We start from the raw sequence: 26,376 nt of genomic DNA, 5'->3' as shown, positions 1-26,376 counted from the left end.
AATAAAGTTTCCCCATAAACTTGAGAACCTTCTTCGCTGTATTTCCTCCACCTCCTAAGGAGTGAAAAGTTGTTAGTTTGCCATCACTAGGTGAATTTTAATCAGTACCCTGTTACTATTAAATGGAATTCACATCTAATATAAACTGGTCTTTTAATTATAAATTTTTCCTTCCATTAAAACAAAACATTATTTCCAAGTTAAAAAAGTATATAGAAGAAGGAGACATAATATTTACCTAAAACAGAAATTCTTTTTTTTTTTTTTTTTTTTTGAGACAGGGTCTCACTCTGCCACCAGGGCTGGAGTGCAGTAGTGCAATCACAACTCACCGGAGCCTCAACTCCCCAGGCTCAAGCAATACTACCATCTCAGCCTCCCAAGAAGCTAGGACTACTGGCATGCACCACCATGCCCAGCTACTTTTTAAATTTTTTGTAGAGGTACAGTCTCCCTATGCTACCCAGGCTTACTTTTCTTTTTTGAGAATCTTTTATTGAATGCCTACTAGATAAAATATAATATGGAACTAATAGAGGAAAGTTAAAAAAATACTGTATATTACAGAATTCTGAAATCAAGGGAAATTTTAAATTGACAATACTGACGACTTTTCAGCAAAAATATCAACAGTCTGATGGTCTTACAAAAAGATATGATTGCCTAGGAGGCCAGATTTTTCAGTGGAAATAGCAATGAGTTTTAAAACCAACAAAAAAGAAAGAATGACCAGTGAAAGTAACCAAGCCAAAAAATAATTGAAGTTGAACTGGTTTTCTCAAGGTGCACACCCATGAAATAGCTTTGTCATGATTTTATACTGGCAAATGTTTCATCAAGATCATAATGAAGTAAGAGGATAGACACTGCTTGAGAACTGCACTGATATTATCAGCCGTTTTTCCTTTTAAATAGTCTAGTTTTGGAAAGTAATATTTGAGAATTATAAATCCTCAGTTTAATATTTTAGTAAAGATTCGTCAATTATAGAATTTTATAAAATGACTTGAAAGGATCTGATTTATTTTTGTTTACAAATTACTCCTTTTCAAATAATAAAATTGAGAAACTGTGACATGCTTTGCATTATATTGTTTCATGACAGCTCTATGAGATAGGCAAGTTTATCATCCATATTTTACAGCTGAAGAAACTGAAACAGATAAGTTAAGCAATATGACCAAGATGGTGCACTAGTGAGGGTGAAGTGGGAAAGTGAACAGCACCACCTGTCTGAGACAATCCTCTGTACCATGTCTCTACTGCCTTCCAGTGCCCAAGTTCATGGCAGCAGGAAGACTTGAGCAAGTGGGGCAGTTGATCTTTTGGAGGAAAGGGGGAAGAAGGGGATTGTTCTATTTAGGGACAAACTAATGTAAACTGGCATAAGATCATGGAGGGCGTAGAATGTTCATGGCAAAAATTTTGAATTTAATTTTGTAGGCAAGGAAAAGGCAGGCTTAGGCTATCTCTGAGCTGACAGAATGGCTTTATTCTAGGTTTGGAACTAGGTCTCTGGTAGTTCATATTGGTCAATAGAGACCATATCCAGAAATAAGCAATGATTTCTTTATTGAATAATTCTACAAACAATCAGATTTACTCTGTAAAATTATATGTCCTTGAAGCCTATATACATAAATTGATTTTAATTTAAAATTGTTAAAGAGAATACGCCTACTTGAAAAAGATTATGAGCTGCGATTTTTTGTTCCAAAATAACAAATTAAAAATTTACATTTAAGTTTTGTCCTGTTTGCAAACCTTTCAGGTAGGGTTCTACACAAAATAAATAGAAGGCATCAAGTTACTAAGGGCTTCAATAAGCCGTAATTGAAAATGTTTATGGCATTTGATAGATGTTTTAACATGTACTTTGTAGTTCCAAGTGCCATAAATTAGAAATGTGAAAATAAAGAAAATAGAATGACATATAGAAAATAAAGAGTATAAGCTCTTATTTTCTATATTTATGATTCTCTTTAAACAATAAATTCATTACCCTTTGTAACTTGGAAGGTTATATATTTTATATTTCTAATGAAATAAATTATATTGAATATTAAATAACAATTTTTCTCCAAAAAGATTTAAATCTAGTTTACCACATAAATTTAATAAAAAGGAACTTATAAACATAGTTTGATCAAATTACAGCTAGAAAACTAGGGAAATAACCGAGAGATTCTAAAATCTCTAGTGTTAATATGCTTGTATTCATGATTACAAGTACTTATATGAATGTCTGAATGAGAAAATGGATGAAATTGCCTTAATTCCACATACTAATATCAAGTTATTTAAAATATTTTACATATACTTGTTTAAATTGTTCAATATTTGAAAATGAAAATATTATATTATAAAGATAATATTCAATTATGAACAATTTTCAAGTAATGTAAAAAGCATGAAATGTAAGATTAATTACTAAAATATTCATACTCATAGATAAGCACTTAATTTTTTGATGAACAATTTCTGACATATTTTTCTGCATAAAGAGAAATAATTGTACTTTCTAATAATTGTGAACATTTTTCTTTAATATTTGACAAAAATTAAATTAATAATTTCATAAGAATTAGTTGCATAGCATAATCTGAAACCATATTAGTGAACATTGATACTATGTTACCTTAAAATATTTGTTTATTTTTCACGTTCAATGCATCATTTGCCCATGTGGATTTTGGAACATAATGCATTGGTCATTTGGACAATATTAGTTCCCTGAATTAGGCAGATATTCTAAATGTTGATACATTTTGTTATAGAATAACAAATAAAAAAACTAACAATCAGCAATGTCATCACTAATCTCAGCTGAAAAGTCTTTAAGTATTTGGAAGGAGTCAAGCTCACAGTAACAGATACAAATATATCGAAGTTCTAATTTTCACTTGAAAACTTAAATTTGAGCAAATATATCTGTTGTTTGCATTTAAGACTCACTTCATTTCTGAGAAAGCATCTGCCATATATCTGAGTTTAAGTAACTATGGTCTATCAATCAGTCATTCTTTCAAATAATACTAGTATTCAAGGAAGAAAATAGCTGGTATGGCTCACAAATCACGTATAAATTTATTTTCCTTTAGACAACAATGATATAAGAATATGCAACTGCTTTACATGTGTACTCCCCATTTCTTCATTTAATTTTCTAGTTACTTTGACACAGAGAATATAAAATGAATAAGATATTTTATATATACATATATTCTGGCTTATATTTAATCTTTGATTTTTTTTGTTAACACATATCAGTGATATAAACTATATTAAAAGCAGAGTCTTACGCAATTAGATTAATTCTAACTCTTTACCTTCCTGGTGGTGGGAATTTACACTTTGTAAACTTCTTGAGTCTCAGTTTTGTCAACTAGAGATGATTAGATATGTGCACAGATAGACAGGAAGGTAGTTAAAGATAAGATGGCCTGCATCATACAGTTATTGTGAGGATTAAATGAATATATAACATTCTCAGCACCGAAAGCATTCAATGTATGGTATTAAAATAACAAGATTAAAACTTATTTGCCTAAAGGCTGAACCCATGTCTCAAGGTTCTTTTCTGTGTGCTAGGACATCTTCTATTATGGTTTGTATGTCAACAAAAACATACAAAGATAATTCCGTATTTCAGGTTGCTTAGTGATCTGCCTGCCAATCTGAGTTTCCCCTCTTCTAAAATGAGTTTGGTTTTGAGTGTAAAATTAGACCTTCCCTTATCATTTAGATCATCATATCACATTTCTCATAGGAGAGAAATGCACTTTCAAATGCCTTTTTAAGTATAATTGAAACTTATTTTGAGTCCATTAGGCATGACACTTGTCTGCTGAGGTTTTTGCAAATAGCTCATTCAAGTTATCTACAACACAATCTCCCAAGTGAGATTCCTCTTTTTTTGTCTGTTTTCTCCTTTTTCCCTATCAGATACTCCTATGGTTATTCTTTTTGCCTTGAAGTAGCAAAGTCAATTATCCCTTTAAAATCTCTGACATCCAAAGTTACTTCAAATTGTATATAGACATATATAGATTTTTTTAGATTGAGTTTTTCCATTGAATCTGGTTGTAGTAGATGCTTTTATTTTTCATTTTTCACAGTATAATGTATTTTAATGGCTCCTGGTATTTAGCATAATGAAATTAAAATAGTAATGACAATAACAACTGCAAAAGTGTTCATGGCAGCAACAACAATATAAAAACTGTGGCCCCAAATTTGCCTCTTTAACCTTTTTTTCTGTGACTTCTGTACCCACTTAGAACATGTACTTAAGGTTAGAATGTGCATAAAAGAAGCCATGATCACATATGCTGAATTATATACATTTCCAATGGATTGACATGTTGGAAGATAGGTAATTGTAATAAATATTGGTTTTGTCCTTTATCATTACATGTTTGCCATCAAAACTTTCTTAAAATTATTATCATTGTAATTTGCCATTTATAGCCAAGGTGAGTAGAGTGAGGAGGAAAAACATTTTCCTTAGCACCTCATCTGTTGGATCAGTGTGACACTGAACATTCTCTACAATGCATCTCGAAAAAACCAAGCCACACCAAGTCTAACTTTCCTTTTTGTTATTCTTCATGGTATGACCATTGAGAAAAAGAAAAGGATATAATTGCCTTTCTTCTCATTTCGTCTTGTTATGAGGAAAATTCTGAATCTATTTCATGAGCTTATATATATATATAAAGGATGAATAGTATTAAGTATAGAGAAAGATAGATGAATCAACCAGTTAATATGGGCTTGGATTTTACAAAAGGTAGATTTTATAGGCAAAAACATCTTGCACTGTTGAGCCAGTAGGCACTTTCAACATTCACACTGATCTTGAGTATTTAATTTCTGTGTCATCACTTTTCTTTTACCACAGTCATTCTCTCTTCTCTTTGCAGTGTCTTTTTTTTTTTTTTTTTTTGTCTATGCAGACATTTGTTCTGTCTGTTTTCATATAATTGTGGCTGGAGAAAAATAAAAAATAGTTTGAGTAAGGTTTTCTTTTATAAGACAAAAACTGATATTGAATTTCTATGCATATGCTTTAACAATAAATCTTAACAATAAAGAGAAGAAAATGTGTTTTCTTTTCTGTGAACTGTTTCTTTACTGAGAAAGATATTCCTAAAATTTCTAGAATAGCTAAAACATGACATAATAATAATGAGAACATTTGCTATTTGACTGTTCTCATATTAGATTTTTTTTTTTTTTTTTTTTTTGAGACGGAGTTTCGCTCTTGTTACCCAGGCTGGAGTGCAATGGCGTGATCTCGGCTCACCGCAACCTCCGCCTCCTGGGTTCAGGCAATTCTCCTGCCTCAGCCTCCTGAGTAGCTGGGATTACAGGCACGCGCCACCACGCCCAGCTAGTTTTTTGTATTTTTTAGTAGATACGGGGTTTCACCATGTTGACCAGGATGGTCTCGATCTCTGGACCTCGTGATCCACCCGCCTCGGCCTCCCAAAGTGCTGGGATTACAGGCTTGAGCCACCGCGCCCGGCCTAGATTGTTCTTTTGATTTAAAAATTGTTATTGTGATGAAATTTACTATTTTAGTTTATGAAAACTACATGCTCACTGTGAGAAAAAATAAATAGCAAGTATGAATGATGATGTTTAGACAGGCACATTTTTAAAAGATTACATTGATAATGTTATGTAGAACAAATACTAAAGGTAATGAGATAAAATAAGATGAAGAATATAGAGGTTTGGGCAATAAACCAGATATAGGTTGTCCAGCTCCTCTTTTCTATTCTCCTTTGCCAAACAACCTTCCTGTAACTATTTTTTTTACATTTTTATTTTAATGTGAAGGATGCTTATTTAGAGTCAACTATCTAAATAATGTAAAATATACCATGTAAAGTGAATCTCTGTCCCTCTGCCAACTTCCTCATATAGACCACCCAGTCTTGCATTACTCAAGAATTGAAATGAGGCGTTCTTGTGTCTCACTCCATACTTCCTCCCATTATCCATGCTCATTAATTTAAAACTTATTTTAAAAATTTCCAAATGTCTATGTCAGGCTCACCTATTCTAATTTTATGCTAGAATTTTCCATTTGGATAGCTAAAAGACACCACAAACCCTTCAGTTCATAATTGAACTCATCATCATTACTCCTAAACCTAGACCCCCCCACCCATGGTGGGATTCCCCATCTCTATAAAAGAGATCACATTGGACTAACCACCAGACATTATCTTCAATACGACTTTTTCTCCCTTACCTCTGTATCCAATTACCAGTTCTATTGACTTTACCTTCTAAATTTATCTCTAATTAGTTTTAATTGATTACAGATAATTATTGTGTACCTGGAAAATCAGCAATTTCAAAACTATATTAGAATTAGTAAGTAAATTTAGTAAAGTAGCAGAATGTAATAACAATATACAACACTTCCATTTCTATAAACCAACAATAAACAGAAAATAAAATAGAGGCTATTAAATACATAGTTGTAAATTTAAAAATGATGCACAAGATTTCTACAATCAATGCTACATCTACATATGTCTAGAAATGTATCACAACCTTATGCCGTATACTGTAGATTACAAGACTCCATAAAATTGTCAATTATTACAAATCTATCTATAATTTTAATTCAGTCTTAACCTAAATTTAATCAGCTGAATCTAAAATGTTCATTAAATTACTTAAAAAGATCAAGTAATTTAGAAGGAAATCTGGAGATTTTATAATACCAATTATTAAGATATGTTACAAATCTATAGCAAATAAGATTTGTGATATTGGGGAAAATGTCAACAAATAGACTAGTCACATGGAGTAGAGAGTTCAAAAACAGATGTATTATGTGCACTTAACTAATGTATGACAAAACTGTTACTGTAGTGTAGTGGAAAAAAGGATTTTTTTCTTTCAATAAAGGATTCTTTGTCAACTAGACATATTTAAAAATGAAGAAAGTATCTTGGTTCCTATCTCACACAATTTGACAAAAATTATTTCAAGATGAATTATAGTTTTGAATGTGAAATGTACATTATAAAGCTTTTAGAAAACCATGGGACTAAGATATTTAGGGAGGAAAAGATGAAAACACAAAATCCAACTGTAAATGATTTTTTAAAAAATTACATTGAATTACAATATAATTGAGGAGTTCTATTTCTCAAAAGCTAGTGAAATAACAAACAAGAAAAATAAGATATTTGCCAAATCTATTCTACAAAGGCTGGGATCCAGAATACATAATTTTTAAAACATCAGTTTCTATAAATCAATGAGAAAATTTGAATATTTCAATTAAAAAATGGGCAACAGATTAAAATAGACACATTAAAAAAAGATAGCTAAAAGGTTAACTAACATATTAAAAGGTGCTAAACTTCAGTATTCATAAAAGTAATAAAAACTAAAACCACATGTAATATACTACTACATATTGAAATGGCGTCATTCAACTGCGGTAAATACTCAAGAATCGTTGTCTCATGGCCACAGAAAACGAGGATGCAGACACACAGGAGTGAGGTTAAAAGCTGAGGTTCAATAGGGGAAAGAAAGAGAATAGCTCTGGCCGGGTGCGGTGGCTCAAGCTTGTAATCCCAGCACTTTGGGAGGCCAAGGCGGGTGAATCACAAGGTCAAGAGATCGAGACCATCCTGGTCAACATGGTGAAACCCCGTCTCTACTATAAATACAAAAAATTAGCTGGGCATGGTGGCACGTGCCTGTAATCCCAGCTACTCAGGAGGCTGAGGCAGGAGAATTGCCTGAATCCAGGAGGCGGAGGCTGCGGTGAGCCGAGATCGCGCCATTGCACTCCAGCCTGGGTAACAAGAGCGAAACTCTGTCTCAAAAAAAAAAAAAAAAAAAAAAAAAAAGAAAGAGAATAGCTCTCTGCTAGAGAGTGGGGTCCTGGAAAATGGGTTGCTGGTTCCATGGTGAAATGCAGGGTATTTATAGATGAGATTCAGGAGATGGTGTCTGATTTACATAGGGTGTGAAAGATTGGTCAGACCAGGCATGCTGTTTGCATAAGGCATGAAAACCTGGTTAGAACTAGGAGTGCCATTTGCACAGGGTGCACATTTTTGGCTGCCCAACCCTAATCTTTTATTATGCAGATGGAGCCGTGTGGCCCATTTCTTTACTATAAACATGATAATGACAAAAGGGAACATGGAACCTCCATGTTGAGCACGTCTGGCCTCAGTTGCCCTTTTTTATTGGCACAGCTGCCAGCATTTCCCTGTGCAAACTTCCAGCTTGCTTATCTATGTTTCCAGCTCAATTTTCTAGGCTGCTCTTTGTTAGAAAAGAAATTATGTATGGGCTGCTTTTGTTAAAAGGAAAGCCTTGCTGAGGACTATTTTACCCTTACTATCTTGCCTAAATAATGTCTTTCTAGCTCCTGTATCAATATCCTCAAGACAAAGTTTTAAAAAATATATAGAAAAGAGCTATTGTTGAATAGGATGCAGAGTGCCTAGAAATCTGATATGCTATTCTTGAAAATTCATAGTAGTGAAAAGAATTTAGAACACTGATAATATTGACTATGTTAACCATAGCCATAATGACCCAGTTACTCCACAGAATGTGGAACAATACTAGAAATATGTACAAAGGTTTATCAAAATACGCGTACAAGGATGTTTATGGCAAACTACTAATAGTAGCCCCCAGGTGGAAAAAAGGAAACCTAAATATCACCATTTCTAAGTTCTAGAACTGGTCAGCAATGAGAATGAATAAGCTATGGCTATATAGAAAAACATAAGCTAAATTTACAAAGAGGTTAAGATAGAAAATAATACATACTGTGTGACTCAATGTATACAAACTTGAAAACTAGATATACTTAAAATCGATTTTTTTTTTTTTTTGAGACAGAGTTTTGCTCCATCACCTAGGCTGGAGTGCAATGGCACAATTTCAGCTCACTGCAACCTCTGCCTCCTGGGTTCAAGCAATTCTCCTGTCTCAGCCTCCTGAGTAGCTGGGATTACAGGTGCATGCCACCATGCCCAGCTAATTATTTTTTTCTTTATTTTTGTAGTTCTAGTAGAGACGAGGTTTCACCATGTTGGCCAGGCTGGTCTTTAACTCTTGACCTCAAGTGATACACCCACTTTGGTCTCCCAAAGTGCTGGGATTGCAGACATGAGCCACTGTGCCCAGCCTAAATAGTAAATCTTTGATAAAGTTTTCCTCAGATAGGAGGATTTTACTTACGAAGTCACATACAGTAAGTGGCACTTGAGTTTAAATTTGAAATTTGAGTACAAGTTAATTAAATGAAATTGAGAGGGAGGACATTTTTGAGAGAATGAATGACATATTTTCAAGTAGAGGCATTGGCTGCCTTTTTTCTGGACTATCTTTTCAAGAATGTTTATATGATACATAGTCTTGGTAGGTAGAGACCATGTTTCCTCTCTGAGCAAAGAGTAAGTGTGCTTAAAGCCCATTATAAGATTTTTTTTTTAAGAGTTTCTTTCCTGTAATGCAGCCCACTGCATATGCAAACATCATTCTTTGTGTCTTTCTTGTAAGAATTGAGGCTTGATAACATGACACTAAAGTGATGATATTGCCATTGATGTGAGTAAAAAATTGTCCTTAATATCTGACCCAGGAGTCTCATGTCTTATATCAGCACCCATGAAACTGAAGGACTAATTTATTAGCTTGCAAATAGAATACAATTGCAGACTTATCATGTTCTAGACAATGAATAATTGCTGCCATCTTATAGTTTGATTGAAAAAAATTCTGCCTTATATTAGTATTTTTGCATTATATTAGTAATTATGTATTATATTAGTAATTATGTATTATATTAGTAATTATGTGCATGATTAAAAATCACATTTGTTGTTTATAACTGTTGATTAAAGTTTTACTTTATGACTCTAAACAAATGAACATTTTAAGAAAATATAAGAATATTTTCAGAGCACTAAAAGCAACATAGTTTAGAATTAAATATGTTGAGGAGCATGTAAATAATGATGAAAGAATTTTGTTATAGCAGCTATCTTTGAGTAAAATAATACAAAAGAGGCTTACATCTGTTATCAATATTTTTAACCTAATCAGAAAAATATATACTTCTAATCTTATATATATTAAAATTAATAAATATTAACACTTGTATAATGAGAAGGATGTCATCTCTTATTTTTATTTGATAATTACAAGCAGTTAATTAATTTTAAACAATTATATAGCTCATTTTGACCAAGATATATTTGTTAAATATATAGTTAGCCAAGTGTTGTTTGTTTTTAAACAGGGCTAACAATTTTTTTTCTTAAAACAGTCTAGAGTAATTCATTTAGAAAGTCTGAGGTTTATGTGATTTTATAATTCAGTAATATCTTACAATGGTTAATAATAGTCAATTGAATGCAAATAAGCAGATACTTCATAAGTAGTGAAAGAAAATTGCAATGAAATGTGTAAGTAGACGACAACCTCAAATATTTTGAAACAAGAATGTTCATATTACTTTAAAGTACTTTTTGATTAAAAAAAAACAAATAATCCTAAATGAGAGGCTTTGTGAGCTGGAAATGACTTGAATATTTTAAAGGTTTTTTTTTGTTTGTTTTTTGTTTTTGTTTTTTTAAAGAACACATCACATCTCATATGTGGCCCACAAGGCCTAGGATATTTACTAATTGATAAATACAGAAAATGTTTGCTTACTTCCGTCAAACAGTGTTAAGATCATTACTATTAACATCAGTAAAACTCTGGTTAGTATTCTAGACCTGTCACTGACTCGCCTAGAAAACTTGCAGACAAAGCTTGACCATATGTGGCGGTGACTGAGAAGCACACTAAACGAAAGCTAAGTGCATCCCCTATTCAACTTCCTCTTGACAGATCTCAAGTATTCCTGCAATCATTTTGACAACATTCTACACCAGGTGAAGTGTGACAGAGATTAAGTGGGAATGAAAAGACATGACCCTTTTAAGCAATTACAGTAAAAGTAACTTACTTTTGTGAATTTTCTAAAAAACGTGTGGTTATGTGAACCCACTGCATGGTCATGTGAACACACTGCTGGCCCTCTTCCAGGGTGTAGGAAAGGACCTATTCAAATGAGCACCCCTGAAGCTTAAGTTTTATTTGCTTGCTGTTTCACAATTCACACACCCCATGTGCATGCACATGCACATGCACATACATATGCACATGCAGAAACTCATTACACAGGTATAACAATAGTTTTGTGCTTATATATTGCTGTAATGAATTTCAGTCCAGTAAATTATTATCTATAATAAGTAAATAAAAGGCTATCACCTTTAAATTAATTTTTTAATTGAGTGATTCTTTACAATCAGTCAGTAATTTCAAATTTATTTCTAGTTTGGAGAAGTGGAATGAGAGAAGGAAAGAGGAAAATTTCCTGAAGTATCAGCCAGAATCTGGGTTTCTGTACAACACTAGCTATGGAACTAACTGGCTGTGTGCCCAATAAAACAGAATGGGTGACTTTTAATGGCCTGAAGCTCTCTTGGAAGTGGCCATTAAGAACAGCCCATTTTGCAAGTCCCATTTGCCTATGTTTCTAACACTCTTTGGAACCCAGCCCATCGGAACTCTGTAAAGTATGAACTTGCCGTGGTTTTAAAGAAATGTGGCCCAAAGTGAATCAGCTCCACAAAGGGATTATTCTAAAAGCCCAAGAATGTCTTTTCCCCTAATGAATAAGTTAGTGGAGCAGTTGATGTGAAAGTTAAGGTAAGGTAAGCCAGTCAATAAAATATGTAATTCAAGAGGCATGCGTTTCAATGCTACTTCTGTAGCTATCAGCTTGGGGAAAGTTGGGTGAGTCATTTAACCTTTCTAGGCTTTAGTTTCTTTATTTTATATTTATATTTGTTATCACTAAGATCTTTATGGCCATAAAGTTTCATTTTTCATACAGTGGAATCTCTGTTAACTGTCTTTACTTATAAAAGAAATCAAATATTGTTATTCTTTACTTGCAGTCTCTGTGTGCTATTGAAAAGTGTAGTTTCAAGGTTAAAATAACAGGCGTCTTGCAGTTTTTTAACCATTGTGGTTAAATATGTAATTGGTAAAATGAAAATTAATATCGATTTCACAATTTGTTGAAATATAATGAAGCAAACTCAGTAAGTGAAGCTTAGTCTCTTCTGAAACCTTTTACTTTCTACATTCACATCAGTCCTACAGGGTGGGTACTGCCCTTGAAGAGGAAGCCAGCAGTTGGAGAGTAAACTAAATTATGGGTTATGGTATTAGGAATGCAATTATGGCCATGCATATAAGTCATTTCTTGTGATCTGCCTTTTATCAGTATTATATGCGATATTCCTACAACCAACCGCACATGCATGTTGATTTGTGTACATTTATTTTTGTTGCTTTGTTTTGTTTTTTTCTGAGATGGTGTCTTGCTGTCACCCAGGCTAGAGTGCAATGGCATGATCTCGACTCACTGCAACCTCCGCCTCCCAGGTTAAAGTGATTCTCCTGCCACAGCCTCCCCAGTAGCTGAGACTACAGGAGCATGCCACTATGCCCTGCTAATTTTTTTTTTCTTTTTTCTTTTTTTTTTTTTTTGTATTTTTAGTAGAGATGGGGTTTCACGGTGTTAGCCAGGATGGTCTCCATCTCCTGACCTCGTGATTCGCCCACATCAGCCTTCCAAAGTGCTGATTATGGGCATGAGCCACCGTGCTCAGCCTCGTGTGCCCTTTCAACTATTTCTGTACTTGGTAGGAAAACCATAAAGGTAATTAATCAATCGCTTAAAATAAAAATGGATATTCAGTTGTTATTTTTACTTTTTTTTTCTATTCAAGGCTTCAAAAGACATTAAGAAGCATGCTCTATTGTTGGCATAAATATTGTATACCAAATTTTGGAGAAATCTATTAAAAAATCCAAGAGAACAATATGAAACCCTATATTTAGCCTTTTTTCATTAACATAAAATATACTTGGCTATAGTCAGTTCTGTTACAATTGACTTTTTAATGTAAATGTAAACTTAACTGTATATTAAATTCATATAAAAATGTTCTTGTCACAGTTTTATGAGTTATTGATGATCACCACATGAAGCAGAATCAGCTAATTGGTACTATTTCAAGTTAAGTGGGGTCTGTTGGGGGGAAATGGGGGAGGGATGGGGGTGGGGAGGTGGGGAGAGATAGCATGGGGAGAAATGCCAGATACAGGTGAAGGGGAGGAAGGCAGCAAATCACACTGCCATGTGTGTGCCTATGCAACAATCTTGCATGTTCTTCACATGTATCCTCAAACCTAAAATGCAATAAAATAAAATAAAATAATAAAAAAATAAAAATGAGGATAGGTTAGTGTAGTATTATTTTGTGATTTTTTTCCCTGCATATTTAGAAAAATGACCTGTCCCCTTATGCATAAAAAATGGTTTGGTGAGATTTAAGATATAATTGAAAATCATAAAATGTGGATGAATTTGGTTTGATGCTCTTAGAGGATACCTCTGATTTTCAGTAAGTTTAGTTTATTACTTGTATTTTCTGATGAACTCTAAATATAAATAAATATCAAATAAATATATAACAAGAAAGCATCAAAATATATTTTGTTCTTATAAGTCTTCACAAATCTGTGTGCTATTTTTTGCAAGAACATTTTCTGTGTAGCATGAAAACATATCATGATGGCTTCCTTGTGTTATTTCCCATTTTGTCAGAAGAATCAAGTAACTGCCAAGACCACATTGGTGGGCTTATGAAGGGTGATATCCCAGACTCCCCACCCATAGTGAGTCATTCAATGGTGAGGTTCATGAAGGGTGGAAAAAGTCTCAGAGTTCTGAGGCCTCTTGAAAGCAAACATACTTTGAAAGTGCAAGTCTGTTGTCCTACAGATGATCCTAAATTTGCAAGGATTCAGTGCCATGTGGTTAAGACATCTTGAACTCATTATTGGAAAACTTGAAAAAAATTAGAATGGTTTCTGCTAATACTATTTTTTTTTAAAAAAAACTATGATTGACTATATGATTGCCTGTGTTTATATAGACATTTGATTTTGGTAATTTTTTAAGTAGTCTAAAAGAGAAAACATAGATTCTATTTTACAATAGGAATGTAAAATTCCTAAGGGCTCTATACCCTATGAACTTTACATGCACTGAAATTCCATCTAGAGAAATGGCATTTAGGAGAAAATGTCAAGTGCACAAATCTGTTTCCTTTTGGCTTTTTTTTATTCTGTGTATTTCTGTGTGTGTATGGAATTTCTGATATAAATCAGAAACTGTGATAATCTGTATTTTTCCCATGATTTGTTACTCTTAAGCAAGAGAGCAGGAGAGAAATGAATTTACTTTAATTTCAAGCCATTTTAAGGTTTACTTCTCCATAGCACGGGGAAGAAAAGTATTCATTACTTTGGATAATTAATATATTTAATAGAGCAAAGGTTCATTTTGATTAAAATATATGAGAACTGGGATAAGAGGAATTGTTCTTTTCAAATGTACGTTCAGTATTTACCAAGATAGTTCATATTATGAACCACAAAATAAATCTCAATAAATTACAAGCATTCAAGAACTTTTATGTATTTAAATGTAATATGAACATATGATGTTAAAAGAAAATACATAATGTTCTCTAAACAGTGGCATTAAATAGAAATCAGTAGCAGAAAAATACCTGGGGAATCCTCAAATATTTAAAAATTAATTTATGTACCTAAGAAATCAAAAGAAAAATTGGAAAATGTTTAGAATTAAATAAAATTAGAAATACAGTGTCTTATTTTGCTTTCTGCTGCTGTAGTAGAATATTTGAGACCTAGGTAATTTATAATTAATGGAAATTTATTGGCATACAGTCATGAAGGCTAGGAAATCCGATGTCAAGGTGTGGACATCTTACAAAAGCCTTGCTGTGCCATGCCATGGCAGAAGAGAAGAGGGTGAGAGACAGAGAGATAAAGGGAGAGAGAGAGCAGAGGAGCTCAATCATACCTTTTTATGACAAATCAACTCCCATAATAAACCTACTCCTGCATAACAATATTAATTCATTTATGAGGAAATGATTTCATGACCAACCGCCACTCAAAAATCACAATGGCAACCAAATTTTAACATGAGTTTTGGAGGGAACCAACATTGTTGAATTTGGTTTGCTCATTGTATTTTCTTACAATTTTTGCAACTAAGTTTATGAAGTATATTTATCGGTATTTTTCTTTTTCGTGTAATGTCCTAGTCTGCTGTTATTATGAGACTGTGCAAGATTAGTAGAATAAATTTCAACATATTCTGTACTTTTCAATTATCTGCAAGAGTTAATGTGAAATTATTTTTATTTCTTATTTAAATACTTGACTTAATTCACCATTTAGGTCTGGAATTTTCTTTATAAAGAGATTTTAAACTAAAATTTAATATTAAATATAGATATAGTCTAATTACTATATCTATATTTAATATTACCATATAGATATAGTAATTAGATATAGTAATATATATAGTTTGATATTCCTTCATGGATGAGCTTTGGTAGTTTATATTTTTCAATGAATTTATTATAATGCAAACATAAATCTTTAACTTTGGTAGTTTGAAATACACTGGAACATATATTATATGAGTTTCAGGACTGTTTAAATCTATATTGCCAGCATTTAGCACAGGGCTTCACACATAGTAAACACTCAGTCTTGTTAAATGAATGAATGAACAAATGAATGAATGAAAGAATTGTTTCCAAAGATACCCATCAGTTGCTCGATTTGTCGAGAATCATTAAAAAGCATTTTTTTTCCTGATAATTATGGCAGAAATATTTCAGTTCAATTTGGTTGGCAATCATATTTGAGTTTCCAGTACCAATATCCTACTCTCTAAAATGTAATATAAATAGTATCTATAACCTAGTGTTCATTATCCATGAAGTATAAATAATGTTTTCAAAATGGTTGGGAAATACCCAGTGGATAAGTCTTCAGAATTACTTTAGATAGAACTCAAGACATATTAAGTGTGCATAGTAAGTACATGTCCTTCTTTATTTTGTCCTGTGCCCCCTTAGGTTGTTGCCTGGCAGGTTCCCAAAGCAATTTAGAATTCCAGCATGCAGAATTTTATGTGAAACTTACCTAGGACAAAGGCTGCTTTTATTTTTTTCAATGATCACTTTCTTTCATGGCTTGGCACATAAAAGATGTAGACTTTCTCGCTCTATTCTGAATAATGGATTTTACAACCGTATTAGACATCTCCAACATAATATAAACTGAGGGAGTATGTGGTAGAATATCTTAGGAATGTCCTGCCAATAAACACAAATAATTAATCAGCCCACACTTTTTTTTTTGTTTGCCTAATTTATTCCCATGAGATAGAGCAGTAGTAAAATTCATTCATCCAACATTCTTTAATGCTTGACAGATAAGAAGGGCTACTTGCCCCCACTTCAGTGACAGGTTGATAGTTTTATTTTGGACATATCTGTCTAAATCCAAGAGCTCGGGATCAGTGCAACTTATTTACTTGGGAGATCTTTGGCAGAAAGTGCTATACCCTTACCTGGCAGGAGTAGTAAGGGTGGGAATTATTCCTTCATTTTTTACCTGTGGTTAATTCAATCTGATAGACAATAGCTGCAGAGCACAAGTAAGAAGGAATATATACGGAATTTACGAGGAAGAAAAGTAAATTGATGTTAAAATTAACTTCACCTCAACATCTAAAGCAAAGTCTTATTATCCTGTGTACCTTAAGGACATAGTCCCCAAATTTCTCAGCTATTTCTGAGGGGATCTCCACTTACATTTGAACTTCCTTTTTCTCTGTATCCCCAAATACAGGCTTGCACCTTCTGGCTTGACTGCTTCTCTGATGCTGTGAACTCTACATTCAAGTTTCAAGCCAGTAGAGAACAAATCATACAATTTCTCTGTATCACATTAGCGATGTTCTCTAGGCTTACAGGGAGAAGAATTAACTCCACCCCTCCTACTCTGGAGTATATTTCTCTCTCTTAAGACAGCCCTCAATCTAGCTTTCATTTAGTGATGTTTCCACATCTACTGTGCATTTTGGGTAACAGCAGCCACAGATGGTTGCATCTATCATTGCTTTGTATTGTCTAGCTCAACCACCACCACAACCTAATTGTACCATGCCATTCTACTCCAGTGGCCAGATGTCAGATGAGCACCCAGGCGTCTGGAAGCCATGCACAAATTGACCAATATATGCTGTAGCCTGGTGCACGTGCAAGAGGCCAACAAAATCAGTATGGTTGCAGGGCCATATTTTGTTGACTTCTGATACAGAACATGAAAAACTGAGCAGAGATGTGATGAGGATTACACATCATGTAAAATACTGAATTTGATCAAAGATGAGACTTTGAGTTGTTTCTGTTTGAAGAAGGACTGAGTGTGTTTAATTTTGACATCAGCATTTGTAACATAATATATGAGCAAAGGATGGATTGTGGTGGGCATTTTTTTCTGGATTCTTCCCAAACATCAAACATCATTCAGTCTGCATTTGAATGCTAGATCTGAAGAAAATCTGAACACCTAAAATCAAGATACCCATATAAGTCATACTTTGAGTCTACCCCGATAATTTCTCAAGTACCTCATAGGATAGATAGAAGCTAAAATATAAAAGGCTTAGATATTTTTAAAAAATACTTAAATTCTCCAAACAGCAGAATGCTTTAAGTTCACAGTAATACAGATTAAAGCTAAAATGTCAAAGATACAGCTAAAATAACAAAAAAGACAAGTATCTATGGGAATCAGAAATGGTCTAGAAAGTTTTAGAAAATACATGAATCTGTGGTTATTCTAGGATCTGGGTGGAGAAACCGGCAGAACCAGCTGAATAATAACATTAACTTTTTGATATGCCATTCTGCATACCAGTCTCACATTCAGGCTGGTAACAGGATGGGTGCAATAGTTCCTGGCATCACATCTAATATTCACATGGGACTATATTAAGAATATGAAAAAACAAGAGGACCACCTAGGTCTCCTTCTTCAGAAAATTTTTCTGGAATGCCTCCACATAGACTTCCCTGTATATCCTGTTGACCAGAATTGTGCTCTAGATCCGTTCCTTACCTGATCCCTGTGAGGCAGAGGGAATTGCCACAGCTGGAAGAGGAAAAACAGCTGGTGCAATATGGATGTTTGGAAAGAATCCAGCAAAAATGCCCATCATGATCCATCCTTTGCTTAGATATTATGTTACAAATGCTGATGTCAAAATTAAACACACTCAGTCCTTTTCAAACAGAAACAACTAAAAATCTCATCCTTGATCAAATTCTGTATTTTGCATGATGTGTAATCCTCATCACATCTCTGCTCAGCTTTTCATGTCTTATATCAGAGGTCAGCAAAACATGACTCTATAGCCAAATCTGGACTGCTGTCTGTTTTTGTATGGCCCACAACCTAATTGTGTGTGTGTGTGTGTGTGTGTGTGTGTGTGTTTATAATTTTAAATGTTTACATTTAAAGGAAGAATAAATAATATTCTTTGTTTTTCCTGTTGTCCTGGAAATTCTAAAATATTTATCATATGGTCCTTTGCAGAAAATGTTTGCCAACCCTTCTGCATTGGGACTTTGAATGGAAAGACAACTTTTCCACCCCAATATAACCAATATACAATGATACATCATTTAAAAAATATATTTCTATAAAGATATTGTTGTGTAACAAACTTACATCAATTTTTTTCCCATATTGGTCTTTGTAAGGGTGGTGGCCAATGCTCCTTGGAATGTCCTGTGTATTCTTCCTTTCCCCTTATGTGGCCTTACATTAACTGAGGTCATGGAAGCATGAAATCTAAAAATCCTAACATGGCTTCCAAGGGTAGATCTTATTTGTTTCAGTAGAACAAAACTTGCTGTTCTGATGGTTTATCCGATTTTCCTTCTGCCTCTGGGCAAAATGAAGAACAAAAAAAGATGTAACTGTTTTCCAAAGACCAGCACTTCATCCATGAGAGAATGTCAAGATTATAGGCATGATCTATAGAAGATAAGGAGTTAATACCTGTATGTTTTAAACTCACATTTGAAACTCAGTTTCCCTACTTAAACAATGAAAATCATAATATCTGCTTCTCAAATTTATATATTCGATTTTTCATAAATATAGAAGAAATGGAAGTGTTTTTTCTTGTTATTCTCCATGATTTACTTTTTCATAAATATTGGAGAAATATACCTATTTTTTCTCTAGTATCCGACCAGTGGTTTATATTAAGGTAGTCTGTTTCTAAAAATTTACAAGTTTGAGAAAAATATTCCCTTCGAAGTTCTCTCTGTCTGTATTTACTGAGTTGGTAGAAAACCTATTACTTTAAAGTATATCACGAGACTGAATTATTCTGAGTAACTTCTAAGAGAACTTTAATCTGCCATGGCTAGAAATCTCATCTTTTTTCTTGTTATTGCCACCACTTATAATTACCTCAGAGATATGAATAGCTAGATCTCTAATACTTTTCAGTCTTCATTGTAGGATATTTTAAAAGGGAAAACATATACAGGACATTTTCACAGATGTTTTTTATTTTAAGTCTTGAAGGAGCTTTTACTGATATCTGTGGTATGTTTTTAAGCCATCTGCATAAATAATTAATAGATTAGCTTTAAGTCAGATGATTTCTCATAGTCAGAAAACATAAAACAAACTTGCTGCAAACATAGGAATTTTAATGATGAGAGAAAATATATTTTTTTAAGCCTTGCTCTTGACAAATCCAGGAAATATAATCTTCAAGTATCATGGATTTCTTTGAAAATGTAATTATGGTAGAGCTTGTCATTTACTGCTTTTCTAATAATTTCAACCTATTTATTTTCTATTTCATATAATTATACTGATCTCAATTTTAGTATTGTTATATAGATTAATTTACGTTTATATTTGATTTACATGAATTGTAAATGAGAAGAAACCATCATAGCATTATAAAACTGAGGAGAGATGCAAATATAACCCACAAAGTTTCCTATAATTTGAATGTGGTTGGAAACTTTTAATTAAGCTTTGGATTGAATTTCATTTTTCTAATTTAAGGGAGACAGTATTCTATGACTTCTATTTTCTATTTATTAATTATAATAATTTTCACCTTTGAAACATTAATACTGTTAATCATATTTAGTAGAACTTCTAATATAGAACAATTTTTGCTTTCCTGGAATTATTGACACTTATAATTTTTTTGTATTGTTAGACTTGTGGTGGATAATCTATTCAGAATTTTAACACTACCATATGTGAAACTGATCTTCCTTATTTTGAAGAATGGCTAAATCAGAGGGAGTATTTGATTGGGATTTCTAGAAACCAACAAGATGTGGATTCATATGCAAATGCTTCCAGGAGAATCAAGTAAGGAAGTTAAGAGCCCTGTGGCTCACATCTGTAATACCAGCACTTTGGGAGGCCAAGGTGGGCTAGTCACAAGGTCAGGAGTTCAGGATCAGCCCGGCCAACATGGTTAAACCCCATATTTACTAAAATTACAAAAAATTAGCTGGGCATAGTGGCAGGCAGGTGCCTGTAATCAGTTACTCAGGAGTCTGAGGCAGAAGAATTCCTTGAACCCAGGAGGTGGCGGTTGCCGTGAGCCAAGATCGCACCACTGCACTCCAGTCCAGGTGACAGAGTGAGACTCTGTCTCAAAAACAAAAATAAAAATAAAAGAAAGAAAGAAATGAAACAAAGGTGAGATTTTAAAAATTTGTTTTGTTTCTTTGTTTTTGTCAAATTCCCATTCTCAGCCCAATCCCACCTAGAGCTCTGAGTGTAAATCACAATGCAGAGTATGTTCCTTTTAAGAGCAAGGGAGCTAGATTGCTTTCTAGAGTCAATCGGCTATTGGCCAGGAGGCTGCCTGGCAAGAACTGAGTGCAGGTAATTTCTGATCCTAATAGATCAAGTAGCCCAGGAGAAGTCCTCTGAAGAATGTGGTAGAAGCCAGCTGTTAGTGGCAAACACACAAAGCTGGTAAATGTATCTCAGGGGATGTGGGTGGAATACCAATGGTGTCCAATGAAGTAATAAATTCCAAAAGAGAAAGCTACAGGTATTTTTAGATTAACCAGTTTAAAGCATGTATTAAATCACAAGAATTAAATTTGGCCCAGGGCAAGTATATTTGATCACTAATTATCTTGAGTCCACTTTCTGAAGTTAATCCCTAAGATTAGGTCCCTAAGATTATTATTTCTGCATTTAGCCGAATCAAATTTTCCACACCCCCAGCGTGTATGTTAATAGAATTGTTCTAGGAAATCCCAAACATAAAAGAGATGCCAAATCAAGAGTGTACAAAACTATTGGTTTCACATGTGAAAAAGAGATTTTGAGCAATAATTTAAAAATAATATTTATTCTTGGATTTTTTTCTCAGTTTGTTCATTATTAGCTCAAATAGCATTTGATGCAGCATGGAAGTTTTATAATGTCTTCTAGAAGGAACTAAATGTATTTAAGCACAGGCATTTTTTTTTAATACTTTCAGTTCTGTATACATGTGCAGAACGTGTAGGTATGCTACATAGGTATACATGTGCCATGGTGGGTTGCTGCACCCATCAATCCATCATCTACATTAGGTATTTCTCCTAATGCTATCCCTTCCCTAGCTAGCCCCCCGCATCCTGACAGGCCCCAGTGTGTGATATTCCCCTCCTTGTGTCCATGTGTTCTCATTGTTCAATTTCCACTTATGAGTGAGAACGTGTGGTGTTTGGTTTTCTGTTCCTGTGTTAGTGTGCTGAGAATGATGGCTTCCAGCTTCATCCATGTTACTGCAAAGGACATGAACTCATTTTTTTTTATGGCTGCATAGTATTTTATGGTGTATATGTACCATATTTTCCTTATCCAGTCTATCACTGATGGGCATTTGGGTTGGTTCCAAGTCTTTGCTACTGTGAATAGAAGCACAGGCATTTTTAAGGCATCTAAAATGAGTAGAAGATTTTTTTTAAAGAAAAAATTATGTAAGAGTGATAAAATTTCAGTGTAATAAATAAATACGGTTTGTGTTTGATAATCTATGACTATGTTTTGAGGTTTGGTGTTAACCGCAAAATTTTTTAAAAGATGATGTCAATCAGCAAATATAAGATTTTGCTAATATTTAATATGTAATTTTGAATCGTCTTGTTAAATGCATTAATGTATGTAAAACACTTAGTTGAATATTGACCAGAGTGTTGTCTCATTTCATATGACTGGCTGCTTCTTACCTTCATATTTTAATATTAGCATTATTAAATAATAGTTACATCATTAAGAGAATCTATTGGCATCCTTTAATTAAGAAAAGCTCTTCAATCTGTAATTCTGCCTTAAGTAATGTTTGGTATTATACATACAATAATATAAATTTTCCAAGTTCTTCTGATGTATAAAATAATGTCATTATTTAGGCAACTATTTAATTATTTTTAGTGAGAGGACTCTAATTCTTAAATGAGCATATAACTGAAAGAGGATTTATTGATTTCTTAGAGTTTCTTCTTTTCCTAAAACTTTGAGCTGATATCCCCAAACTGCCCTTGGGACATCTGATGTCCTGGCCACTACTCTGCCCCGATACTGGCAGCTTCTGTGGCACTGGCTCCCCCAACACCCCTGCACATCATCTTTTGTGCTAGGTCATGTCTTCTACCTGGCACGAAATCCGAGTATCAGGGTACTGATGTGACAGGAGCACTCAGGTTTCTGATGCTGGTTCTGCTTCTCTCTCATTTTTATTACCTCACTCCAATTTTTACATCATTTAGGATTACCTGGACTATTAGGGCTAATTCTCTATTGACATATTTAGACACAAACGTTGACTAATGTAGCTTCATTGGACTATTAGCTTTTGATTCTGTCCAAGAATTAGGGAATTGCCCTTGATACATTGTGACCAGAGGAACTTTTTGAAAACAAAAACAGATGTGTTACCTCATAGGTGTGCTAACATTCTCCTGACACTTTCCAAAGTATTTCTTTTACACCATAGAGATTTTAATTTTGATCTTCATTATGCAATGTGAACTGTTACCTTAGAACTAACTTTTGTCTAGAATAGAATCTCTATTATCTTCCAGAATTCTTGAATTGTGGGACACTGAGTAGAACTAATATACTTACCTCTCAGATGCCAGCAAGAGCAGTAAAATAGCCAATCCAGAAGAGCCAGTGGGAGTGGCTAAGAGCAAATACATCAGGTTCATCAAAGGGCCTCCCACATTTATTATTTTTCCTGTCTCAAAGCAGCTGTACAATATGAAAGGAATGTGTGAGACAAAACACAATTCTGCTTGAGCACAATGGCTCACGCCTGTAATTCCAACACTTTGGGAGGCCGAGGCCAGCAGATCACTTGAGGTCAGGAGTTCAAGACCAGCCTGGTCAACATGGGGAAACCTCATTCCTATGAAAAATATAAAAATTAGCCAGGCATGATGGCACGTGTCTGTAATCCCAGCTACTCGGGAGGCTGAGGCAGGAGAATCACTCAGATCTGGGAGGTGGTGGTTGCTGTGAGCTGAGATTGTGCCACTGCACTCCAGCCTGGGTAATAGAGCAAGACTCCATATCAAAAAAAAAAAAAAATTCGCTAGAAATAACTGATTTTCTCTTTGTCATCTAAAGAGAAAACAATACTTTTGGTCAGTTGTTAATGATCCAAAGCACTATTAATCTTTATATATGTACAATTTTACATGTATATATATATTTAAACCTTCACTATGTGTTAGCCACGATAAGGACAAGGTTTTGTAACGCTTTCGGGAATATTTTAAAGCTCCATGAATTATCTTTGTTTTAAATGATCATGTCATGGTACTTGGTTTAGCTGTCATTTTTTAACTAAAAAAATATATGTGATGAGACAAAAATTAACTCTGCATGGTTTAAAGGTTTAAATACAAGAACTAACACCATAAAAACCCTAGAAGAAAACCTAGGCAACACCATTCAGGACATAGGCATAGGCAAGGACTTCATGGCTGAAACACCAAAAGCAATGGCAACAAAAGCCAAAATAGACAAATGGGATCTAATTAAACTTAAGGGCTTCTTCACAGCAAAAGAAACAATCATTAGATTGAACTGGCAACCAACAGAATGGAAAAAAAATTTGCAATCTACCCATCTGACAAAGGGCTAACATCCAGAATCTACAAAGAACTAAAGCAGATTTACAAGAAAAACACAAACAAACCCATATAAAAGTGGGCAAAGGATATGAACAGACACTTTTCCAAAGAAGACATTTATGCAGCCAACGAATGTGAAAAAATGCTCATCATCACTGGTCATCAGAGAAATGTAAATCAAAACCACATTGAGATACCACCTCACACCAGTTAGAATGGCGATCATTAAAAAATCAGGAGACAACAGATGCTGGAGAGGATGTGGAGAAATAGGAACACTTTTACACTGTTGGTGGCAGTGTAAATTAGTTCAGCCATTATGGAAGACAGTGTGGATTCCTCAAGGATCTAGAAATAGAAATTCCATTTGACCCAGCAATCCCATTACTGGGTATATACCCAAAGGATTATAAATCATTCTATTATACATGCACATGTATGTACATTGCAGCACTATGTACAATAGCAAAGACCTGGAACCAACCCAAATGCCTACCAATGATAGACTGCACACACAAAAAAAATGTGGCACATATACACCATGGAATACTATGCAGCCATAAAAAATGACAAGTTTTTATTCTTTGCAGAGACATGGATGAAATTAGAAACCATCATTCTCAGCAAACTGACAAGAGCAGAAAATCAAATACCACATGTTTTCACTCATAGGCACAGGGAAGGAAATGACACTCACTGGGCTAGGTGGAGAGGGTGGAGGGGAGGGGAGGGAAGGAAAGGGGAGGGGCAGCAGGGTGTCAGGGAGGATGGGAGGGATAACACTGGGAGAAATGCCTGATGTGGTGATGGGGACAGGGGAGCTGGAGACAGCAAACTACAATGGCATGTATGTACCTATGCAACAATCCTGCAGGATGCAGAATGTGCACATGGACCCCAGAGCCCAAAGTAAAAAAAAAAAAAAAAGATTCTCAAAATATATGTATAATATATATTTGTGTCTTATAAATATATATTGTATTTATATCTATAAGCTATAAATATAGATATATCTATAAGGTATATCTATAAGACATAAATATGTATTATATATAGCTTATAAATATAAGCTATATATAATTCATATTTATATAACATATATATAAATATTATATATATATATTTATAATACAGATTTCTCCCATATGTAAGTGTCAGTGTTTTGGGGATAATATTTAAATAGTTCTTTGTTCATATGAGCAATTCACAGCTATGGTACAAATGACTTGAGCATGTTCACTTCTTAAAAAATTACGTAAAATTTATGAGATTTCATCTCTGTACAAATAGATGATCAGTTTCTTTAAAATGTTTAACAACAAACTGCCACAGCCAACAGAGGCCTAAGGCCTAAGGAAGCATGGCAAGTTAATGTAATGTGGTTTCCTAGATGGAATCCTATAACAGAAAAAATACATTAGATAAAAACTAATGGAATCGGAATAAAGCATGAGTTTTAGTTAATAATAATGTTTCAATATTCATTCATTAAGTGTAACATATGTGCCATATTTGTGCAAGATGTTAATACAAAAATTGCGTGTAACTATGCACATGAAACTCTTTGTGCTATAAATGTAATGTTCTGTAAAACTAAAACTGTTCAAAAATAAACATTTTATTTTTTAAAAAGTCTCACAACCAAAGTCACTTAGAGATATTTAGGTAGTAAATGCCATATTTTAATTTTTAAAGATTTCATAACAGAATTGAGCTCATTACAAAATGCTTTTCTGTATTGTAGCTGCCTCAAGATTAAAGTTTATGTTTTTTAGACACAAGAAAGGATATCATAAACCCTTTTGCCATTAATGATCACTTCCTTTGAGCCTCCTTTTTTGACACCATTGTTCACTGCTAATTGAAACATTATTTTCTGGGATATGTACCCATGACCTGAACTTTTGCTGTTAGAAACTCCAGTGGAGATGACGGTTGTGGAAACAGCATAGTTCAATGAACAAGACTCGAATCCTGTTTTGGTCAGAACTAGTGGTGTACCTTTAGGTACATTAATATACCATCCCTATGAGGTTTTATGGTCTTCACCTCTACACTAAGACTAATAGTAACTACTACCTCATAAACATATTGTGAAGATTAAATCACATGACAGGATTTAGAAAACTGTTTAGACCATGACAAT

Source organism: Saimiri boliviensis, chromosome 18 (genome assembly GCF_048565385.1).
Source record: "Saimiri boliviensis isolate mSaiBol1 chromosome 18, mSaiBol1.pri, whole genome shotgun sequence".
NCBI lineage: Eukaryota > Metazoa > Chordata > Mammalia > Primates > Cebidae > Saimiri > Saimiri boliviensis.
The sequence above is the reverse complement of the archived record's forward strand: the minus strand, read 5'-3'. Positions refer to the sequence as shown.